At 41.1% G+C, this 22,114-nt stretch overlaps 1 long non-coding RNA gene across 2 annotated transcripts; it reads left to right on the top strand.

Moving 5' to 3' along the window:
* Positions 1-3,992: 3,992 nt before the first annotated feature.
* Positions 3,993-7,718, top strand: LOC106097561 (uncharacterized). 2 transcript variants are annotated; one of them, XR_002059623.2, is made up of 5 exons: positions 3,993-4,052; positions 4,139-4,348; positions 4,450-4,518; positions 6,014-6,108; positions 6,772-7,718. It is a non-coding gene; the product is annotated as an uncharacterized LOC106097561 (long non-coding RNA). The 2 variants fall into 2 exon arrangements; XR_003216938.1 differs by having other exon boundaries at positions 4,139-4,518.
* Positions 7,719-22,114: the final 14,396 nt, after the last annotated feature.

Raw genomic sequence — 22,114 nt, 5'->3', positions numbered from 1 at the left:
TGTGTTTCTTACAGTGAAGAAAATCGTGCCAATAAAACTACACCGCCTCCTCTTCCAGGGCTCTGAGAGCCATTACACAACATTTTTTTTCTGATAATAAAATGAAGCCTTTGTTTATTTTTTTTTTCCATTTAAGAATGAACTCTCACTATTAGGGAGGGCCAGCTCTGCAGCAGGAGTTTATTGATTCAGTGTAGGCTTCCTTCCCCTCTGTCTTTCTCATTGCATTTCCTGTTCCTGTTCCCTGCATGCAATTTAGAAACACTTCTATTAGAATAATGATAACCTAAACCACAGACTGAGCAAAGCTGAAAAAATCTGTTACATTATTAAAGTTCAAAAGTTAAAACCATCTACTGTTTTTTTTATTTTATTCTTGTATTCTGTGTTTCTTTCTTCTTCTTCTTCTTTTTTTTTTACTGGTGGTTAATCCCATCAACAGGACACAAGTTTTCCTTTACGGCTTTTGTAGAAAAGCACAAAAAATATTCCAATCTGCAGACAGAGCACGCTTAATGAATCACATAATTAGAGGTTAGGTGAGTGTGAGTCAGAACCACTCCAAAGGGCCATATTCACTAGAGATTACCTGGAACCTCCATCCACATACATGCTTTTACAATTGTCACGGTTCTGGGTGATTTTGACCAAGCATTTTGAGTTTCTTATGTTTTGGTTTATTTTCGCATTGTGGATTATTTTCTGATTCTCTGGTGTTTTGTTGATTATTATTATTAATCTATGTTTCAGGTATTCTTGGTGAGAGATTAGTACTTAGGTTGTCTCTGGTGTTTAGTATAGGTTTAGTTCAGTGTGTGTCTCTGTTTCTTGTCTCCTGTTTTATTGTGAAGGTTTGTCTCATGTCAGTGGGTCTAGCTTTTAGCCCTGATGTCTCCCAGCTGTGTCTCCCTCATGTTTCTCATTCCTGACTTCCTCAGTGTATTTAAGCCCTGTTTCTTTGTGTCAGGGTTGCGTTGTACCCTCAGATTTGTCTGTGTGTTTCTTTTCACTGTGTTCTTTATCAGTTCATGTTTTGTTTCGTCACCAGCAATAAACTTGAGGTATTGAGTTGCGATTCAGTCTCCGGGTCCTGTGTTTGGATCCTCATCTCCGCCTGACCGCACACAGAGCCCTGACCGCAATAAACTCCTGTACAGTACTTACAGTGATTCTTTAATAGTACAGGCTTCTATACTTAGCTCCACTCAAAACCACTTCATGGCATTTCACCTCCTGTGCACATTTATAGTTTTTAGTTTTATAGAGGTCTGTACTCCATATTCCCAACACATGTCTCTGTAGTTGTATAAATTCCCAGCCACAACTATAGCTTATCCTTATACCCAGTGATGGGTTTGTCTAGCATAAACCTATTTGCTGGAACGTTCAAGATAATTCTACTACACAGCAAAGCAAGAAACAAGTAGGCAAAGTTCTTGTGTTACTCGCGCACGAGGGAGAGAACTGGATGAGCGCCAATCCTTCGCTTGACCCCAGTTGCTCTCGTCTGCTCCCTCGTAACACTGCTCTTTTATTGAGGTTACATGAATATGCATGAGTTCATTAACATATGATGTCTTACATAGATATACATGTGACCAAAGAGTATCAGTCTGTGCATAGTGTAGGTATGTGTGTGTGTGTGTGTGTGTGTGTGTGTGTGTGTGTGTGTGGGTTGATATACCATATATCAGCAAGAGAAGATACGACCTCTCTCACGATCCTAAGAGGTGTGTGATCCAAGCCAGAACACTCTGAAGAGGAGTGAACGCACTCCCCTCTTCACACTACACAGACTTGTTACAGACCCCCTAGGATGAGACATTCTTTCAATCTACAAATGATTATATACTTCTAAATGATTATAAATTTCTAAATATATATAAATATATATTTCTAAGCATAAATGACAATCCAACAATATAAAACTGACACCCAGTTAACATTTGCCACCACTAACATTATCTTTAAAAACTTGAGTTTGCAGGACACTTTGGAAGAGTAGCTTCTGCTCACATTCATGCAGAACCAACATCTCCCTCTACTGGACATAAAAAGTACCTCAGGCAGGTTTTAAGTTAACCCATTCATCTTCAGAGAATCCAGAGAAATCCCAGTGCACAAAGGACCAGGCTGCAGACTCTGAATGCTGAAGGTGTTGAAGCCCTCAGGCAGGACTGCAATAAACACAGACTTACAGGTCACTGCAGGAACTCAGGAAACCCTCTGAAAATCAGCAGCAGCTAACCCAGCTTATCACTACATATACACTAGTTACTTTACTAAAAAAGGGAGATTAGTTTGGGCTCCTCTTCCTGGTCATCTGTGCTACATGGGCGGGCTATTTGGCCTTCACTGGGTGTTGACGGGACGCCTTTCTGAGTGTTTCTGGTCCAACACACATGGTTTCCATTGTGGCTTGGGCTTCACTCTAGGCTGCAGCCACTTGGGGTTTCTGGGCTTGTATTGGCTCGCATCACGATTCAGTGTGTGATGGTGTTCAGGCTGTGATGATTGCCTGTTGCTGTTTCTTCCAAACACGTAACCGAAGTCGAAAAAGAAAAGAAAAGGGGGGATAATTATGTATTAGAAGAATACAAGATGGCTGATGTCTCAACCTGTAGCTGGTGGCACATATGACAATTTGCAGCCTTTTTCAACTACAGGAAACACTTTTCTGTGATTTAAGATAAGATAAGATGGCCTTTATTAGTCCCACAGGTGGGAAATTTGTTTTGTTACAGCAAAAGTGCAAAGTTCCTAAGGTTTGTACATTTGTTGTGAGGTTAGGACACGCACTAGCATAAACATGTACTGTCTCAAAGGAAATGAGCTTTTTATGGGTGGAACCAAACCAATTTCTGGTGTGTCTGTGTATTTGGGGGTTCAATTGATTGATATAGCAGCAGGAACCCCCAAGCTCCCAAACATAAGTTAGTTTAGTTTTTTCTCTTTCTCTGAAAAACAATAATTTAATGCCAGAGAAATCTGAACTTGATTTCGAGCTCTTGCTTGGTAGAAGGAAGGAGAAAGAGAGAGAAAACTAAGCACGGTGAAGAGCGAGCAAACAGTTGATTTAACATCCTGATTACGACCACAGGTGTCAACAATCTGACAGAACTGTGAGCCCTAAAATAACCCAACAGGGACTATGACACATGCTTTTATATATGGAAACAGACATATATGAAGAGGAAGGACCAGGTCACTATATGTTGTCACTGCTGATGAGAAACAGCAGATTACTAAGAGCAACAATGGAGGAAACATTTCTGCTTTATCTCTGTGAGTAGATTCTCTCTGTTTGCATTTCTGTACTTTAACCATCTGCTGTTGATGAGTTATTATGGAGAAGGTACAAAATATTTACGTCAGACTGAATTCATCTTAAGAACATCTTGAGGACGAACTTGATCAATATTGTGATTGATCAGTGGTCGTGACAATTTGCATATTAATGATCACTGAACTGACTTCACAGTCCATTGTTCGTCAGTGGTGCTAGTTTCAGTCATACCTCACTGTCGTGAGGAGGACGACAGCTCTGCTGGATGGACTCTGAGGAGAAACACAAGCAAGGAAAACAGGACTCAGTGTGGAGATGAGTGGGGAAAAAATTATAGTTCTTCCTGTAACATCACCCATCTCTTTACATGGGACAGTGGAGTTTACTGGTGTGAGTCCAGAGAGGGTCCCATCAGTAACATGGTTAACCTGACAGTCACTGGTAAGCTGAGTGTGTGGAGTTAGTGTTGATGAAGCTGTGTGTAAATGGATGAAATGCTGTAGTTTGTCTCTGTGTTGAGGTGGATCAGTGATCCTGCAGAGTCCTGTCCTCCCTGTGATGGAGGGAGATGACGTCACTCTGCTCTGTAAAACAAAGACCACTCCCTCCAACCTCCCAGCTGCTTTCTATAAAGATGGCTCCCTCATCAGGAAGCAGCCTACAGGTCACATGACCATCCAGCATGTTTCCAGGTCTGATGAAGGCCTCTACAAGTGTGACATCAGCGGTCATGGAGAGTCTCCATCCAGCTGGATCACTGTCACAGGTGACACACTCACCTGTCTGTGTTTCTGCAGCTTTCAACATTCACAATGTGACGACAACTTAATGACTGTGTTTGCTTTATTTTAGGGGAAGACACCACCACACCTCCACCTACATCCACACCTCCTCCTGGTTGCACCTCTTGTCATCCATCACCCTCCCCTCCTGTTGTCACTGTGTTGTCATTCATTTTAACAGTCTGTGTTGCAGCTCTACTTACTTTAATAGTTCTGTTGATTAAACTTTGTGTTGTTAGAAAACCTGAAGGTGACACTTGGACCTCTGGATTTGACCCAGGTTTTGTTTTTTCAGAATTATGTACAAGTATATCAATGACTTTAAACGTGTCATCAAAACTTGCACAGCGTCATACTGCTTTTCCTTTTGGTTTTCTTCAGCCAATCGACAGGAAGCTAAAGAAGATAACCCAATCAGTAACGTCTTATATGACATCGGACAGAGCAGAGGTGGTGTTCATTTTCTTTATTTCTACTAATGAACAAATAAATGAATAAATATGAATATCTGCTCTTCTTCCCTTTTCTGGGAGGCAGTGGGGAGGTAGAGCGTACAGCCCGATCCAGCGGGGAGGTGTGGGAAGCCAGATCAGGCGCCCCCCTTCCGGCTCTCCTCTCTGCTCTCTCCTATCTCGTCCCTTTTGTCTTACTTCTCTCTATCAGTATTCTATCCCTTTAAAGAAGTAGGGCTTCATAAATGCTAAAGAGGTAAGCATTATTTCTCAGTTGCAGTGAATAGATAGAAAATAAACTGTAGAAAACTAAACAGAAGAAAGAAGAAGAGAAATAACAATTTAACATAAACCAGTGACTCCAGGGTCTGATCAACCCTGGCAGGGCCTCCTTGATGAGGGTGTCTAATGATAATGGCCAAAACACCCGATGAATCCAAGGTCGACTACTGACGATGTGTCCCAAATCTTAATATGATATCTAGATCTGATCTCTAATCCTCCTAAAAATGGCAGATTAGCCTGGATAAAAGACCGAAAGTTGAGGCACACAACGATGTCTCTGGGCTGCCTTTCCTCATAGCAGCCATCCCTCAAGATTCTCGCCATTTAAAGCAATGCATTATCAGGGTGTACTGCTCTCCTTGCGTGTGTGCATGCGTGCGTAGGTACACAATTCAGCAGCCAGCCAAACTTCATTCAAAAGAATACGGGAGTCAGGATATAGCGTCCAAGCTCCAGGTGCTTTATTTTACATTGCACCGCCATACACCATTGAATCAGAGTGAAACTAAAACAAAACAAGAATACAACAGTAAGGTGATTAACACACTGATATTACAAATTCCCTTATGTACTCTACAGCAAGTCAAGGCTAGCAACAAAAGACAAAGGAATATCCATGTAATAGGTCCTCCTATGTATGCATGACATGAGATTAGCTTGGCAATATAATTATACACAAAGTTAGGCTTTAGAACACAAAACTACCAAAATGTTACTAAAATATGGCTCTATACTCTTAAGTCAACAAGTACTTACAGACGATGCTTTCGAAGGCATAAACAAGAAAGAGGATTGCAGCGGATAACTACAGGAACACTTCAGCACATGTGAACCTGCTTACCCCAACTAACATGGCTGACTTCCTGTTCTGGATCAAAGTGCATGTCACATTAACAACAATTTACAAGGCCCAGTAGGGGGCACTGAATTCAAGGCAGAACACAGGGACTACAACATCTAGTCCTTTTACTGAATCGAATAAATAAATCACTCAAATTAATAGACATGAGCCTCCAGAATTTAGTCCATCGTCCTCAGCCTCTCCAGCTTTTTATATACAGATGTAAATTGACTGATACTAAAAAAAAACACATAGATATAGATAAAGGACATGAATGATTTTTGTATCTTATTCAAATCAGCCGCAGAGGTAGCTTTCAGGCTGTATAACTTGCATTGATGTCCTCTGTGTGTGTTTTGTTCTGCAGGGATAAATCGGGCTGCACTCTACTCAACAGTGAGGAAAAAAACACCACTTATTTACAAATCGTGAAAGACAAGAGAAACAAATCAAAGCCAACAGGTACGGCTTCTCTCATTTGTCTCTGTCATTGTTCCGAATCAGAACAAGATTCCAGCATGTTGATATTGTAGTCTGTATCAAAAGGACACTGTTACTGTAAATGGACTGGTTTCATTTTCAGCTAAGGATTAAACCACCAACCTTCTGATTGTTCCTTCCATAAACTTGATTCTGTTCATTTAGATGTAGCGTTTTCAGTGGGAGAAACATTTCGTCACTCATCCAAGTGACTTCTTCAGTCTCAGCTGACTGTAGGTTTCCACAACCTTATAAACATTTGCGTAATGACTAAAACTAGCACCACTGAATGAAAAATGGGCTGTGAAGTTGGTTGTTGATCATTAATATGCCAGTTGTCATGGCCACTGATCAAATCCCACTGATCAAAACCCACTGATCAATGGCCTAGAGTACCATTCACAGAGAGTTGGGGAATGGCTGCAATGGCACAGCATTGTAAGATAGCGAAAGATGTACCCTTAGGCCCTTTTCACGTAAATGGTCTCCTTGACTCCCTGCTCAAACCAGCTTTCATGTGTACATCCTCATCATTGAAAGAGTGTCCAAAATGCATTTTCTTTAATTAATGGAGCAGGAAAAAAGAAAACACCAAGAACTGTGTGTAAACCTGTTAAATTGACATAATAATGTTTGTCTTTCCAGAGTTTCCATCAGAGCCAGATGCCATCTCCCCTAGTCCACCAGTCCAACCACTGCAATCCAGCTGAGGGTCTCGAATCGGTCCACACAACACCCCAGATGAGAATTACTTGTATAACAGATTAGTAGATATCTTCTTTTCTTTACATGGAGTTAGAGTCACTCAACTTTTGTGAGACAAGAAAATCAATTCAACAGCGGAAAGATTTTTTATAAAAAAAAAAAAAAAAAACCTTTAAAAATGTAAACTCTAAAGACTAAAACAAAAAGCAATAATAATAATTGTCTTTATCACCACAGCAATGATCTGGTTTCTCTGCAGAATCAGATACCTTTGGTCTCATTTTTTTTGTTCTTCCTGTGTGGTTCTGTGGGTTTTACAAAGATTTCTGATCAAAAATTTGAGGCGTTGTGGCAAACCAGTGCAGACTTCTGTTCACCTAACCAGACTGTAAACAGCATGAACATCATTCAGAAGGTCGACACTGCACAGAATATATTTAGAACAAACTGTACGTGTGTCTATTTGTACATTTTAATTCAAGGAAATTGAATCCGTTCAATTTCCTTGAATCAACTTCAGTTGTTTTTCAAACTAAGCATGCCTCCATATTATTATATCTTTTGAATTATGCAGCTGCACACATTCATCTTAGCGTGTTTTTCAGTGTCTGTGGACACAGGGTTTCTTGGACACTTATAGATTTTCTTTTAAACTTCTATGGCTGATTGCTTTGCTCCTACATGGCTCTTCAGTTTATTGCTATTATGTCAGTTTGATCAAAGAAAAAGAAGTAAATATTACATATATTGTGAGGATAAATGTTCAAACAGATCCTGCTTTTGATGCAGTTGCAAGTGCTGTGTTTGATTGTGATATTTGCCTGTAAGTTGCACAATTGTGAGTCATTCTGTTGCTGTGTGTAATTAAATGAAAATTAAAAAACAAATGTAATGCTCATTATTAACAAAATTCATGTGAAGCAGCAAAGTTAATAAATTCAAATATAAAGTGTTTTTTTCACTGACTTAATTTCATGGATAAATACAAAACAAATTCATTGTTCAGGGTAATACTTTATATATTTAATAGATATAAATTAGATTTTTATCATATATATAACTTCTTTAGACAAATGTTTAAATGGTAAATGGCCTGTATTTGTATAACGCTTTTCTAGTCCCTAAGGAACCCAAAGCGCTTTACACTACATTCAGTCATCCACCCATTCACACACACATGATGGCAAGCTACATTGTAGCCACAGCTGCCCTGGGGCGCACTGACAGAGGCGAGGCTGCCGGATACTGGCGCCACCAGTAGGCAACGGGTGAAGTGTCTTGCCCAAGGACACAATGACCAAAACTGTCCGAGCCGGGGCTTGGACCAGCAACCTTCCAATTACAAGACGAACTGCCAACTCTTGAGCCACAATCGCCCCTTAACTTAACTGCATTTTTGTACATTCTTTCCATAAAGACAATGACGATGAATCTGTGCCTGTCATAAAAACTGACAACAAATGGATTAGAGCCACATCTGTATGTTTTAAAGAACAATCTAGTGAAAGCTAGCTTGCTGTGACAGTTGACTCTTTAGCTGCATTGTAACAAATACAATGTACTACAGGCTCACAGGTAAACAAACTTACAAAGTCTTAAAACTGTAAATTTTCTGTGGATTTAGAATTGATAAGTTGACTGTGTTGTGCCCCCTGGTCTGACAGGTGGCTGGGAGGTGTGCAATCCTAGATCCTGCAGCTGTGTATTAAAATAAAGAGGCACAGATCATGAGCTTGTTTACAGTTTCAACTGCAGGATTTATTCTGCAGATTTGCCTCAAAAGGGGGTTTATGCTCCTCCTGAGCATTATGCGCCATCTAGTGGTATCTTTAAGTAATGCAATAGAACATGTAAAGTGTAGTGGATAACACTGATTCAGCAATTAAAGACATAATAAGCACAAACAATATAACTTGGGTGTCCCTTTTTGAAGACATGAACTGAACTTAAATCCCCATAAGTTATGAATGCTCTTCTATTCAATTCAATTCAATTTTATTTATATAGCGCCAAGTAACAACAACAGTCGCCTCAAGGCGCTTTATATTGTACAGTATATCCTGTAATAATACATATGGTGAAAAACCCAACCATCATATGACCCCCTATGAGCAAGCACTTTGGCGACAGTGGGAAGGAAAAACTCCCTTTTAACAGGAAGAAACCTCCAGCAGAACCAGGCTCAGGGAGGGGCGGGGCCATCTGCTGCGACCTCCTGCTTCTTATCCCTTAACTTTTTAACTATTAGTTTAACTCATATTTCTGGCTTAAACACACATTTTTAACCTTTTACAAATGCTTGAAAATGTTTATGTTTGAAAGTGTCAACAGTCAGTGCTGCAGACAATTGTCTTTGTTGCAGTACCAAAAGTGACCACTAGCATAGTAATATAAACGTTGTTACAGAAGTAGTGGCTTAAAAGTAAATGGTGATTTCTCAATTTCTATTTAAGGTCTCTATTTCCTTGTAGCGTATTATACCCTCCTTCTAACGAGGAGTGTATCAACTTTATCATGACCATGCATTGCAGATGATGTTAAAAATAAACTTTAGCAAAAAAAACTTATTTCTAACACATGAAATGGAACAATAATGAAAAGAAAGACTGTTGAAATAATATGTAGCGTACATCTCTCTAATACATTTGGATTTGAGTGCAAATGTCTTGGCTTCTCAGTTGGATACTTGAACCCACAGCCCACAGAGAGACATTTAGTCATCTTTTTGGTCATTATTAGATAATAAGAAGCATTTATAATAAACATTATTTACCATTTCTGTGTGACGGGAGTTCAGGCAACAATTTATTTTCCCAACTATGAATTATGTTTGATTTTGTTGGATTTCATTTTAAAAACTCTTGATAAAACCATAAAGTACAGATTTTCCTTCCCAAAACAAAAAAACACTTTATAGCAGGAGTGGGGAACTCCAGGCCTCAAAGGCCGGTGTCCTGCAGGTTTTAGATCTTTTCTTGATCCAACACAGCTGATTTAAATGGCTAATCATTTGATTCAGGTTTGATGACCGAGGGTGAGATCTAAAACCTGCAGGACACCGGCCCTCGAGGCCTGGAGTTCCCCACCTCTGCTTTAGAGTTACCATCCAAATTCTTTCAGCATCAATAAAGCGATCAGCGTGGTTGTTCACCCACATGTTACGATAAAGTTTAACATCCAGAAATCGATGTCATAGATGATTTATGAGGTTTAGCTGAGTTACAGGTTTGCTTATAAACGATGCCCTGTCTGGAGTATTTGTGAAAAAACTAAAACATGAAGTATTTCATTAACTTAACTAAATAAATTTAATATTAGTAACAATGGGAGGTTCAGTGAAGTACGTCTATCTACTTTACCTGTAAAGCAATGTGGTAGCTAGCCACAGAGCAATAGTTGGGCTAAATAACACAGGAAAGATGGACGTAGACTTGATTTCCTTTGAATAAAAGCAGCTGTACCTCTGCGCCTGTTTGGTCTGATGTCTCTTTGTCCATGAGTGATCTTGTCTCTTCTCACTGATGAGTAGATTGTAGCTGGATCGCACTCTGCACAATAAAACACATACAGAGATCATCAGTGCAGATAGCGAAGCTTATAAAATTGCTTTCAGTAGACTAGAAGACTTCTCTGATGTTGTCTTAAATAGTTCTGTTTTCTTGTTCTATACAAATATTCAACATTCAGTGATTACAGCTCGCTGAAAGACTTTATCCTCATTTTCTTTGGTAAACTAAACTAGACTTTGCTGGGAGGAAATAGTTCCTCTCAGGTTGAGTTCAGAGTTCAAAAAAAGCCCCCTAAATGAAAGAGGATGTAGATAAATACATGTACAGACTTCTTGTTTCTAGAATGAAGCCTTGGTGCAGCTTCCATAGTGCTCAGGGGGAGCTGGGCCTTCTAATGCATGTATTTCTATGGAGGCAGAGATGTGTGTATGCATATTTAAAAATTGTCAGAGATCATTTCACTGCTTTCAAACTAAACTGTTCACCTGATGTTGACTTTAAAGAACTTTACATACTAATTGTGTGTCTGAGGGAAAACACTGTTATTTTACTATTTACGTATCGCTGCATATTCACAATAGAGATGGCACGATACCACTTTTTTATGTTCGATACCGATACCGATATCATAAATTTGGATATCTGCCGATACCGATATGAATGCGATACAGTGTATTTTTTTAATCAATAAAAGAGAGAGAAGAGGCAGACGGTCCATATATCGATTGTTAACCTTAACATGGGAACGCTTTACAAACATTCAGAGATGAACTTACACACTTGCTTTACTTCTCTCTGGGATAACTTCCTCGGAGATGAAATGCCGGATTGCTAGCGAGGCTACAAATACACACAGCCGCTCTATCACATGACGCACACTGCTCCGACGTGCTACGGTTATGAGCCGAGTTACGCCATGTCGCAAGTTTTGTGAGGTGTTTTTTTTTAATATTTAATGGATCGGATTACATTTTTTATTTCTCTCCGATATCCGATCCAGTAATTCAGGTCAGTATCGGACCGATACCGATACGTAATATCGGATCGGTCCATCTCTAATTCACAACCGGTGAAAGTTTTAGGCTACAAGTACAGTAAACCTGATCTGAAAAATTAAATACTACAGGTTCATGCTGTGTAATTGTGCGGTGAGTATGAATGGCTGCATCAAGAATAGGTGAGCCTGTTTTAAACACAAACAACATTTTCACAAATTGTACATGTCCTGTGTGTAAAACCATTTACACTTAAATAAAGGACACAAGTACTTTTCTGACTACACATTCGTTCTTGTTCACATTATTGTTTTTAAGAGAACATGCTTGATTTCTTTTTACCAAGTAAAGAGCAGCTGTACCTCTGGGCCTGTTTGGTCTGATGTCTGTTGGTCGACAACTGATGTTGTCTGCTTTCACTGATAAATAGACCGTAGCTGGATCACAGCCTGCACAATAAAACACATACAGAGGTCATCAGTGCAGAGTGAAGCTTATAAAAGTGCTGTCAGTATTCAGGATGTGTGTTAAAAGAAGACGATCATGAAAAGATTTCTTAGAAACTGCCAACATGTCTCAGAAGCCCTGTGGTTGCTTCATCTGTCTCAGACAAACACCCACCTGTTGTTTCTGGTGATTCATCATTAACACCAGAAGAAAACACATTTTACTGCAAAGTACCAGATAGACCCACACTTTGTTACACTATATGCACACTATCATCAGCACTGTGTCACACAGAAAAAGCACGTGATCCATTTAAAGTTTACTAAATGATTTTCATGAAGATTTTTAATAACGTCATTGACACTGTCTATTTAATGGAGAAAGAGTCATTAAAGAGTTCTATTCTCTTGTTATATACAAATCATTTGACCATCTATTGATTTCTTATTGAAAATACTGTTACACCCCAGCCCAGGGAAACCCGGCGTGCAACATAAGGAAAATAAGAATAAGGAGAACTGCCCCCACACTCCCTGCTCTCAAGGAAGACGAACCAAAAAAACAACTGCCACGGATTTCACAACAGCCAGTCAGTTTATTAAGGCCCAAAAGGTAGCGGGCATCAGGGTGAGCATGGCCAAAACAACAAACCAAAAAAACTCTAGAAATGAAATGCAGCTGGCTTACCTTCACCGAAAACCCCAAAAGAAAATTACAGGTGTCTTACCTGCCTCCCTAACCAAAAACAGGAGAAAAGGTTCCCAAAGAAAAATGGCTTCTCACCCCTACAGCTACCGAGTAAAATTAAATATTGACAACTATTTACATCTATATACAACACTATTTACAACACGGAAAAAGCTTCCAGAATACAAATTCACACGCAGCCACATGCACAGTTCGTTGGGAACAGGAAGTAGGCGGGGGCGTGTCAGTTGAGAAGGGTCCTCATTTATAGCCGGCCTCTCCCAGTCCTCCACCAATGGTCAGCCTCCACCTGGAACTCACATAGCAGCAATAACACAGGACACAAACTATGCCACCCTCTGGTGTGGCAGACCAAAAAAAACACAGTACAAAAAATATCCATAACACTGAATCATAACATACCCCCCAAACCAAGAACAAACTTTCCATCCTGAACAGAAAGTTTGATTCATGATCTACACAGCGCGTCAGCCATGACATTATCTAAGCCCTTCTTGTAACGGATTTCAATGTTAAAGTCTTGGAGGAGTAAAGACCAGCGCATGAGGCGTTGGTTGCTGTTCTGCATCCGAGATAAGAACACAAGGGGGTTGTGGTCAGAAAATACCATTGTTGGAAGAGGATTGGACCCAAGGTACACTTCGAAATGCTGCAAGGCGAGCAGCAAGGCTAAAACCTCCTTTTCAATCGTGCTGTAATGTAGCTGGTGTTTTATGAATTTTTTTGAAAAGAAACAGACGGGATGGTCAAGGCCATGTTCATCCTCCTGCAGGAGCACTGCACCAGCCCCCAAAGCACTGGCATCTACCTCGAGCTTGAAGGGACGTGTAAAGTCCGGGGCGGCAAGTACAGGAGCACTGCAGAGGAGAGCCTTGGCAGCTTCAAAGGCAAACTGACATGTCTCTGACCACACGAATGGTGACTTTGGACTGGCAAGGCTGGTTAACGGGGCTACTACCTCAGAGAAGTTTTTGCAGAAACTGCGGTAGTAACCGGCCATGCCTAAAAAACGACGCAGCTCGCGACGCGTTTGAGGAGCTGGGAAGTCTACTATTGCCTGCACTTTTGCGGCAACAGGGAGGACTCGACCCTGTCCTACTTGCTTGCCTAGGTAGGTTACCACAGCTTTTCCAAACTCACATTTAGCCAAGTTTAGTGTCAGGGAGGCATCACGCAGGCGGTCAAATATTTCGCTAAGGGTTTTGAGGTGTTCAGTCCAAGTGGATGAATAGGCCACTATATCATCCAGATATACTTCACAATTTCTGACTCCATGTAACACAGTGTTCATCAGTCGCTGGAAGGTGGCTGGGGCATTTCTTAATCCGAACGGCATGACGGTATACTGCAAAAAATGGTCAGGCGTAACAAAGGCACTGATTTCGGATGCACGGTCAGTCAACGGAACCTGCTAGTATCCCTTTAGGAGGTCAAGCTTGGTCACGAAGGTTGCTGATCCGACACGGTCGACCAAGTCATCCATGCGTGGGAGTGGGAAAGAGTCTGGTTTTGTAACAGCATTTACTTTTCGGAAGTCATTACAGAAACAGGAGGTTTGATCGGGTTTTGGGACGAGAAGTGATGGTGAGCTCCAAGAGCTATTACTGGGAAGAGCAAAACCATGGTCAAGAAGATACTGGACTTCTTGCTGCATTATGGCACGCTTAGTGGGATTTACTCTGTATGCATGTTGCTTTATGGGCTTGTGATCACCCACATCAATATCGTGACTTAGTACATGCGTTTGAGTGGGGATATCACCAAACAGAGTTGGGTAATTTTTAATGAGCTCACGGACATCAGATTTGGCGGGATCAGACAGATGTGCTAAATAGACATCCAAGTCAGCCATGACACCATGACACCATTTATCAAACAGAGTTTTCTTTTCTCTGGCAAACTCCACATAAGTCTGGGTGGCAGATTTTTTCACGTTCCTAAATCTTTGCCTATAAGCCTCTGGCACAAGCTCGTATGCACGCAGGACAGCAGCTTTCACAATGTCATAGTCCAAACTGTCCTCAAGGGAAAGAGCTGTGCATACCTCTTGAGCTTTCCCCACCAATTTGCACTGAAGTAAAAGAGACCATACATTCTTTGGCCAGTGTAGTGCACCTGCAATGCGCTCAAACACTGTGAAATAAGAGTCTACCTCAGTTTCTCTAAATGCGGGGACTAATTTGATGTGCCTACTTACATCAAAGCTGTCTTCTTGCTTTGGGGATGGTGACTGCGGGGATGGTGACTGCGGAGCTGACTGAGGTGTAGGAGGACTGGCAGATACAGAGGCTCCCCTCTCGATCTCCAGAGCCCTCACCCTTAAGTGCATGGCATCCACCTCCAACTGCTGCTTTTTTAACTCCACCTCCTTTATGCGCAGCGTTAACTGCAGCTCTTCCGCAGAAAGGCCAGGTTGAGGAGGGAGATTTTTCAGTGAGGCAGGAATACCAGCAACAGCACCCAGCTCAACGCCCTCTGCAGGACCTGGCTCACCAAACAACCCCCTTTCATGCAGTTTAATACACAGGAGCTCTTTAAGCTCTTTTTTCTTTGCATTCAATGGCACTGTCACATCAAAGAAATTGGCGATAAGAATGAGGTCATCCTTTTTACATCTGTCCAACTTTTCTTCAGTTGGGCCTAAAGTGAAATCCTCCAATTTAAATTCCATACTAACACACACCCTCCCACACAAGAAAAACTGCCAACCAGAAAAGTAGAGCTAACCAAGAACACAGGCAACCGACCTGCGACAACAGCAACGAACAAAGAACAAAGTACAAAAGAGCCCACACCCCAAGCCAACCCGACGAAAAAAAAAAGACGGACGAGCCCCCAATTATGTTACACCCCAGCCCAGGGAAACCCGGCGTGCAACATAAGGAAAATAAGAATAAGGAGAACTGCCCCCACACTCCCTGCTCTCAAGGAAGACGAACCAAAAAAACAACTGCCACGGATTTCACAACAGCCAGTCAGTTTATTAAGGCCCAAAAGGTTGCAGGCATCAGGGTGAGCATGGCCAAAACAACAAACCAAAAAAACTCTAGAAATGAAATGCAGCTGGCTTACCTTCACCGAAAACCCCAAAAGAAAATTACAGGTGTCTTACCTGCCTCCCTAACCAAAAACAGGAGAAAAGGTTCCCAAAGAAAAATGGCTTCTCACCCCTACAGCTACCGAGTAAAATTAAATATTGACAACTATTTACATCTATATACAACACTATTTACAACACGGAAAAAGCTTCCAGAATACAAATTCACACGCAGCCACATGCACAGTTCGTTGGGAACAGGAAGTAGGCGGGGGCGTGTCAGTTGAGAAGGGTCCTCATTTATAGCCGGCCTCTCCCAGTCCTCCACCAATGGTCAGCCTCCACCTGGAACTCACATAGCAGCAATAACACAGGACACAAACTATGCCACCCTCTGGTGTGGCAGACCAAAAAAAACACAGTACAAAAAATATCCATAACACTGAATCATAACAATACATTAAAAGACTTGTCTCATCTGTTTGTTAATAACTAATAATGTCTCTTTTCACTTAGAAGTAAGAAGTAGACTTAATTTCCTTTGAATAAAGCGCCTGTTTAGTCTGATTGTTTAAAACTCATGCTGTCTCTTCTCACTGATGTGTAGATTGTACACAATGTGTTACAATAAAACAAACAGAGAGAACATGACAGCATTTATGTAAAAGTTCAGTCAGTATATAGACTTTCAGCCACTTTCAGAAGCTCTGTGGTCATTTTATTTGTTACAGAGAAACACCAACCGCTTGTTTTTTGTTTCTTTTTTTGTCATTCACAATTAACAGCGGAAGAACAACCCACACTGTATAGACCAGGGGTCTGCAACCTTTTACACCCAAAGAGCCATTTGGACCCGGTTTCCACGCAAAAGAAAACACTGGGAGCCACAAATACTTTTTGACATCTAAAATGAAGATAACACTGTATATATTGTTTTTTATCTTTATGCTTTGTGTGAACTACTACAACTAAGGTGTACTGCTTATGAAATCCATGAAGTGCTACAGAGAAAATTAAATTATATTTATGTAATCAACACATTTTGAACTCTTAAAGAAATATAACAAAAGGAAAGACACCCAGCTGAACTAAAATGATCCAGCAAACAAAAACTGTTGTGAGCCGCCACCCTTATATCGCCTTTGGGCTGTTGGAGCCTTGACCTGACTCTCAAAAAATAATTGGAAAAAAGCACTATGCTGCTAAAAGATGAAAAATAGATCTTTGCAAAATTCTGCCTAAATATGTATTTTACCTGGTTAGTGCGTGCGGCGGGGCGTGGTTTGCAGCGCCGCTGCAGGGGAGTCGGACGCAACTGAGCGGCACCCGCAATCGCACCTCGCCCCCTTAAAGTCTGTGCTCTCTCTGCTGTTGTGTTGTCGGGCTGTGAGCTGAAAAGCTACAGCCGGCTGTATGTGTACAGCAACCATGAGAATCTCAATAAAGAGATTCTCAAAAGCATGCTCATGGAAACATCGTCGGGTCTGCCGTGATTTGTTTACAATGGGACTTCTTCTCCTGAACCTCGGCGCACAGAGTCCGCAAATCGGGGCTATAGAAGTCAGTTTACGCAGGACTGTAAGCTGTCATCTGTCAGGCGTGAACGGTGTTTGTCTTTAACATAGTTCACGGTGGAGAACAGCTGCTGACATAATGTGGATCCGAAGATCCATAATTGGCCTACCTGGGGTTGAAAGTCTCGATAAATGCACGGCGTTTCGGCGGGTATACCGGCTTCCGCGAGTGTGACGCTTATTTTGAGCGATGAAAAAATAATAGAATATAATTTTATTTTTATATTTCAATATCACAATAATCTTCCAATTTAGAGCTACGAGTTAAAAAGAACTAACATAAATAAAATACACTTCAGCTAAATACTTCTAATTTATTTGCCCAAACCACGCGGAGCCGCAGTATAAGGACTAAAGAGCCGCGGGTTGCCGACCCCTGATCTAAGCAAACGACTTACCTTCTGAAGTAAAACAGTGAAAGTTTACAGCACTTTTAACAAATAGATAGACAAGTGTTTTGCAGTTTGCCACATTTTGCCATCGTCTGTCAGATTTAAAATATTTTTAAGGTACTGAACAGCAGAAAGGATTGAACTTCCCAAATGGATGTGCATTGAAAAATACGGACACGCTAAGTTCAATTTTAAGTTATATTTCATCGAACGCTATGCATATTTGTGGTTTACTTTTATGGCTGGTTCGGTGAATTTTGGTCGGAGTGGGATGAAATTTGCAGTTTTGGAATCTGTGGGATCTCAGCTTTTGAGTGATGCTTTGTTAAGTGGATGATTACAACTCATCCACTTAACACACTGTATACTGCAATAGCTACACCTATACATGCTCTTCTTTCTTATTCAGCTATTTATCAATGAATCATGTGCTAACGGCTGTCTAAATGACTCGGGTAAAGTTTGTAGCATGCGTGCTTGTTGTTTTTGTCTGCTTCCACTTGTCTTTGCACTAGGATGATGTCGACGTAAATGTGCAGTCATATTCGTTGTGTTCCCACTAGTGCTGTCAGCATTAATCTCGTTAAAATGACATTAACGCCACAACGCGGCAAATCTCCGTTAACAAGCTAACTGCGCTAACACACTAGTTCCCACCAATGTAATTGAGCATTGCATGGCACATCCGACATACTGTTTTACTTTTGTCCATGACGCGCTTACCATCACTGTCATACTTCACATGAAAACGCCAGATCTGAATGAGGGTGGGGGAGGTTCAATTTCTGGTAGCATTGAGGCAGTTGCCATGTTGCAACGAGCTTAACTTCTGTCTCGCTAGCTTGCGCTGCACTCAGTGGATCTGCGCTCAACAGTGCAGCCCAGGCGGAGTAGTCGAACGCAGATCCACTGACCTCTCAACACAGACAGCATCGTCAGAAGAAAAGTTGATGAAATAAATTAAAAATTTTGTATTGTTCGATACATATGCGTACCGAACCGAAAGCACTGTATCGAACAGTTCAATATCGATACATGTATTGTTGCAACCCTAATATGTGTGTGTGTGTGTGTGTGTGTGTGTGTGTATCTATTGTATATATTGTGCTATTTCATACTTAGTGTATTGTCTGTCTTGTTACTGTTTGTATTGGAGCACTGTAACCAAAATAATTTGCCCTAGGGATCAGTAAAGTATTCTGAGTCTGATTAACTGAGGTTTTGCACTGATGAGACTCTGTTGTGTTTGTTTACCAACATTTTGCAAAATGACGTAACTTTCCCTGCAGGATTGTTCAAATCTTCATCTGTAAGGGCCAATGAAATTTCAGCTGGGGGCTAGTGACCCTGTGGCCCCACCCCTAGAACCACCACTGGAACAAACTGCTACTAAATAGTAGAGATGGCACAATACCACTTTTTTATGTCCGATACCGATATCATAAATTTGGATATCTGCCGATACTGATATGAATGCGATACAGTGTATTTTTTTAATCAATAAAAGAGAGAGAAGAGGCAGTCGCTCCATATATCGATTGTTAACCTTAACGTGGGAACGCTTTACAAACATTCAGAGATGAACTTACAGACTTGCTTTACTTCTCTCTGGGATAACTTTCTCAGAGATGAAGTGCTGGTTTGGTAGCGAGGCTCCAAATGCTCAACCAGACCGCCGACAGGTCTCGCACGCCATAGCTGCTCTATCACGTGACGCATAATGCTCCGACGTGCTACGGTTATGAGCTGAGTTACGCCATGTCGCTAGTTTTGTGAGGTGCTTTTGTGATATTTAATGGATCAGATTACATTTTTTATTTTTCTCGAATATATCCGATCCAGTAAGTATCCGGTCAGTATCGGACGTTCATCTCTACTAAATAGTGATGGGAAGTTTGGCTCTTTTCAAACAGCTGGCTCTTTTGGCTCCCAAATGGCTCTTAATTTATTATCATGTGTAGCCTCATATTTTAGCCTTACTTGGCAAATATGATTGCTTTGTTGATAAACCCTTTTGCATTTAGTGTTTTTATGAGAAGCCTTATATTTGCCTAATTTTGTGTGTTTGTTCTATTACAAAAGCAGGCATTCAACCTTCTAATTTAACAGAAAAACAAAACACTGCAAACAAATCTAAAGAACAGAAACCGAACCAAACACAGTTGCTAAACATTACGGTCTCAGTGCTTGTTTACATTCAGAAAAATCAGATGCCTCAACTTGGATGGGCTGATGTGGTTTCTCCTCTTAGTTAGTATCCGCTGCTTCTTTAAACTGCAGCCAGCTACTGCTTCATTCATGGGTGTCAGTCATATTTATGTGTTTTTGCACTCTCACTCTCCTCCTCACCACGGCCTACTGTCTCACTCACTGACTTAGTGGTAGTGATGTGTGGAGCGATCCTGAAATATCAATAGCAACAATACAAGGGTTCATGTTGCAGGATAAATTACAATCGCCTTCCCCTCATTCATGTGCGTGCTACGGCTCCGTGAGAGTGTGAGCCAATGAGAAACCCGATACACAAAACATTAGACCACAAAACACGCAATATTGACTTTGTTCACAGTTCATAACTGTGTTTACCTTCAGCATGGAAATGATGCTGTGTGCAATGTATGTGGGAAGACAGTTTAATACTGTGGCAACACAAAAAACCTTGTTTTGTTTTTTTGTTTTTTAAAGTGGGGAATTGGCTATTTGCACATGACACATCGCAACTAGTAGAATCCAGAATAAAAGACAAAATCGTGTACGACCACATATAGAATAAAAGGAGCTGAGTGAAGAAAAAACCCTCAGTGCATCATGGGAAGTTCCCTATGCTGGGAGTTTCCCATGATATACTGGGGATTGCATAAGAACTAAGAAGGGTTCAGGTTCATATACGCTTTATCAACAAGGGTGCAAATCTCTGAATGCTTAACTTCATAGGACATCATAGATTACTTCAAAGACCTTTTTTAATGTGACCTTACATAAAAGTCCACACATAGTACAGCAGTAATTCATTTCCTATACACAAACCTTCCTTTCAATTAAAATAACACTGTATCTGAGCAGGAAGAAGAATGAATTCTTATTAACACCTGCCCCCGATCTATAATAGTACAAGTAGGCGCTTACAACCAAAATAAACTCTGACACTATTCTACACACAGCAAAACACAACATGCTAAAAAATTAGCAATACACTAAATATCAAACTAAAGGGATAATTCTTTCTACAGTTAACTCTTGTTATTTTCATCTTCCTCATATTGGTTTATCATTTTATTCTTATAGCACATTTTAAATTGAAAAACATTTGTGCAACCCTTAAGATGATCATGGAGAGAATTCCACATTCTTATACCAGTAAGTGTTTGACACAATTGCCTTTGTGTGGTCAATTTTATAAACAAACTATTAGTTTGTTTACTATATTTAACATTATGCATAATTCGTAGCGCGGTCTTCTGTAATAAGTATAATGGTTTTATATTAGTCGCATGTATATACATATATATATATATATATTCCCTTCAAGCTCGGGTCCTCTACCAGAGGCCTGGGAGGGTTCTGTGTCGTCTCCCAGGCCTCTACCAGAGGCCTGGGAGGGTTCTGTGTCGTCTCCCATTTGACATTGGGACTTCCAGGGCATATTCAGCACAGGTGTTTCTGTATACTATGTCGGTCACTCGGTTATGTATGCAATGTACAGAAAAGAAGCAATATATGTATTCCATGTATGCCCTGCCTGATAGCATCTTGCACCCTGCTGTTAGTTGCTGGATTGTCTCAGGGGCATCTTTACACAACCTGCTATCTGCTATCTGTCGGTGGTACATACCGTGTAGGAGTCTGTCCTTCCATGATGGTTCCTCGCCTTCCTCCTCTTTCTTGGGTTTCTGCTGCCTGAGGTATTCACTGAGCACGCTGTCAGTTGGGGCCATCTTCCGGATGTATTCGTGGATGTTTTTTGCCTCATCCTGGACTGTGGTGCTGACACTCACCAGTCCCTGGCCTCCTCCCTTCCACTTAGAGTACAGCCTCAGGGTGCTGGACTTGGGGTGAAACCCTCCATGCATGGTCAGGATCTTCCTTGTCTTGATGTCAGTGGCTTCTATCTCCTCCTTTGGCCAACTTATTATCACAACAGGCTATCTGATCACAGGCAGACTGTAAATATTGATAGTCCGGATCTTGTTCTTACTGTTCAGCTGATTCTTCAGGACTTGCCTGACCCTCTTGCAGGTACTTGGTGGTTGCAGCTTTCCTAGCGGCCTCTTCATGGTTCCCATTTGCCTGTGGGATCCCCAAGTAGTTGTAGCTGTCCTCAGTGTCTGCAATGTTGCCTTCTGGTAGTTCGATCCCCTCAGTTCTGACTACCTTCCCTCGTGTTCAGAGATGGGCAGTAACGCGTTACTTGTAACGCGTTACTGTAATCTGATTACTTTTTTCAAGTAACGAGTAATGTAAGGGATTACTATTGCAAAAACGGTAATTAGATTACCGTTACTTTCACGTAGGAACGCTGCGTTACTGCGTTACTAAAACAGTGATTTTTTCCGAGAACGTCTCATGACAGTGACGTAAGCGAGTGCGACGTTCGTGACAACAGCTGTGTGCAGATCATAAT

The sequence above is a fragment of the Oreochromis niloticus genome, linkage group LG3 (assembly GCF_001858045.2).
Source record: "Oreochromis niloticus isolate F11D_XX linkage group LG3, O_niloticus_UMD_NMBU, whole genome shotgun sequence".
Lineage (NCBI taxonomy): Eukaryota > Metazoa > Chordata > Actinopteri > Cichliformes > Cichlidae > Oreochromis > Oreochromis niloticus.
Note: the sequence above shows the minus strand (reverse complement) of the source record. Positions and strands in the feature narration are given on the sequence as shown.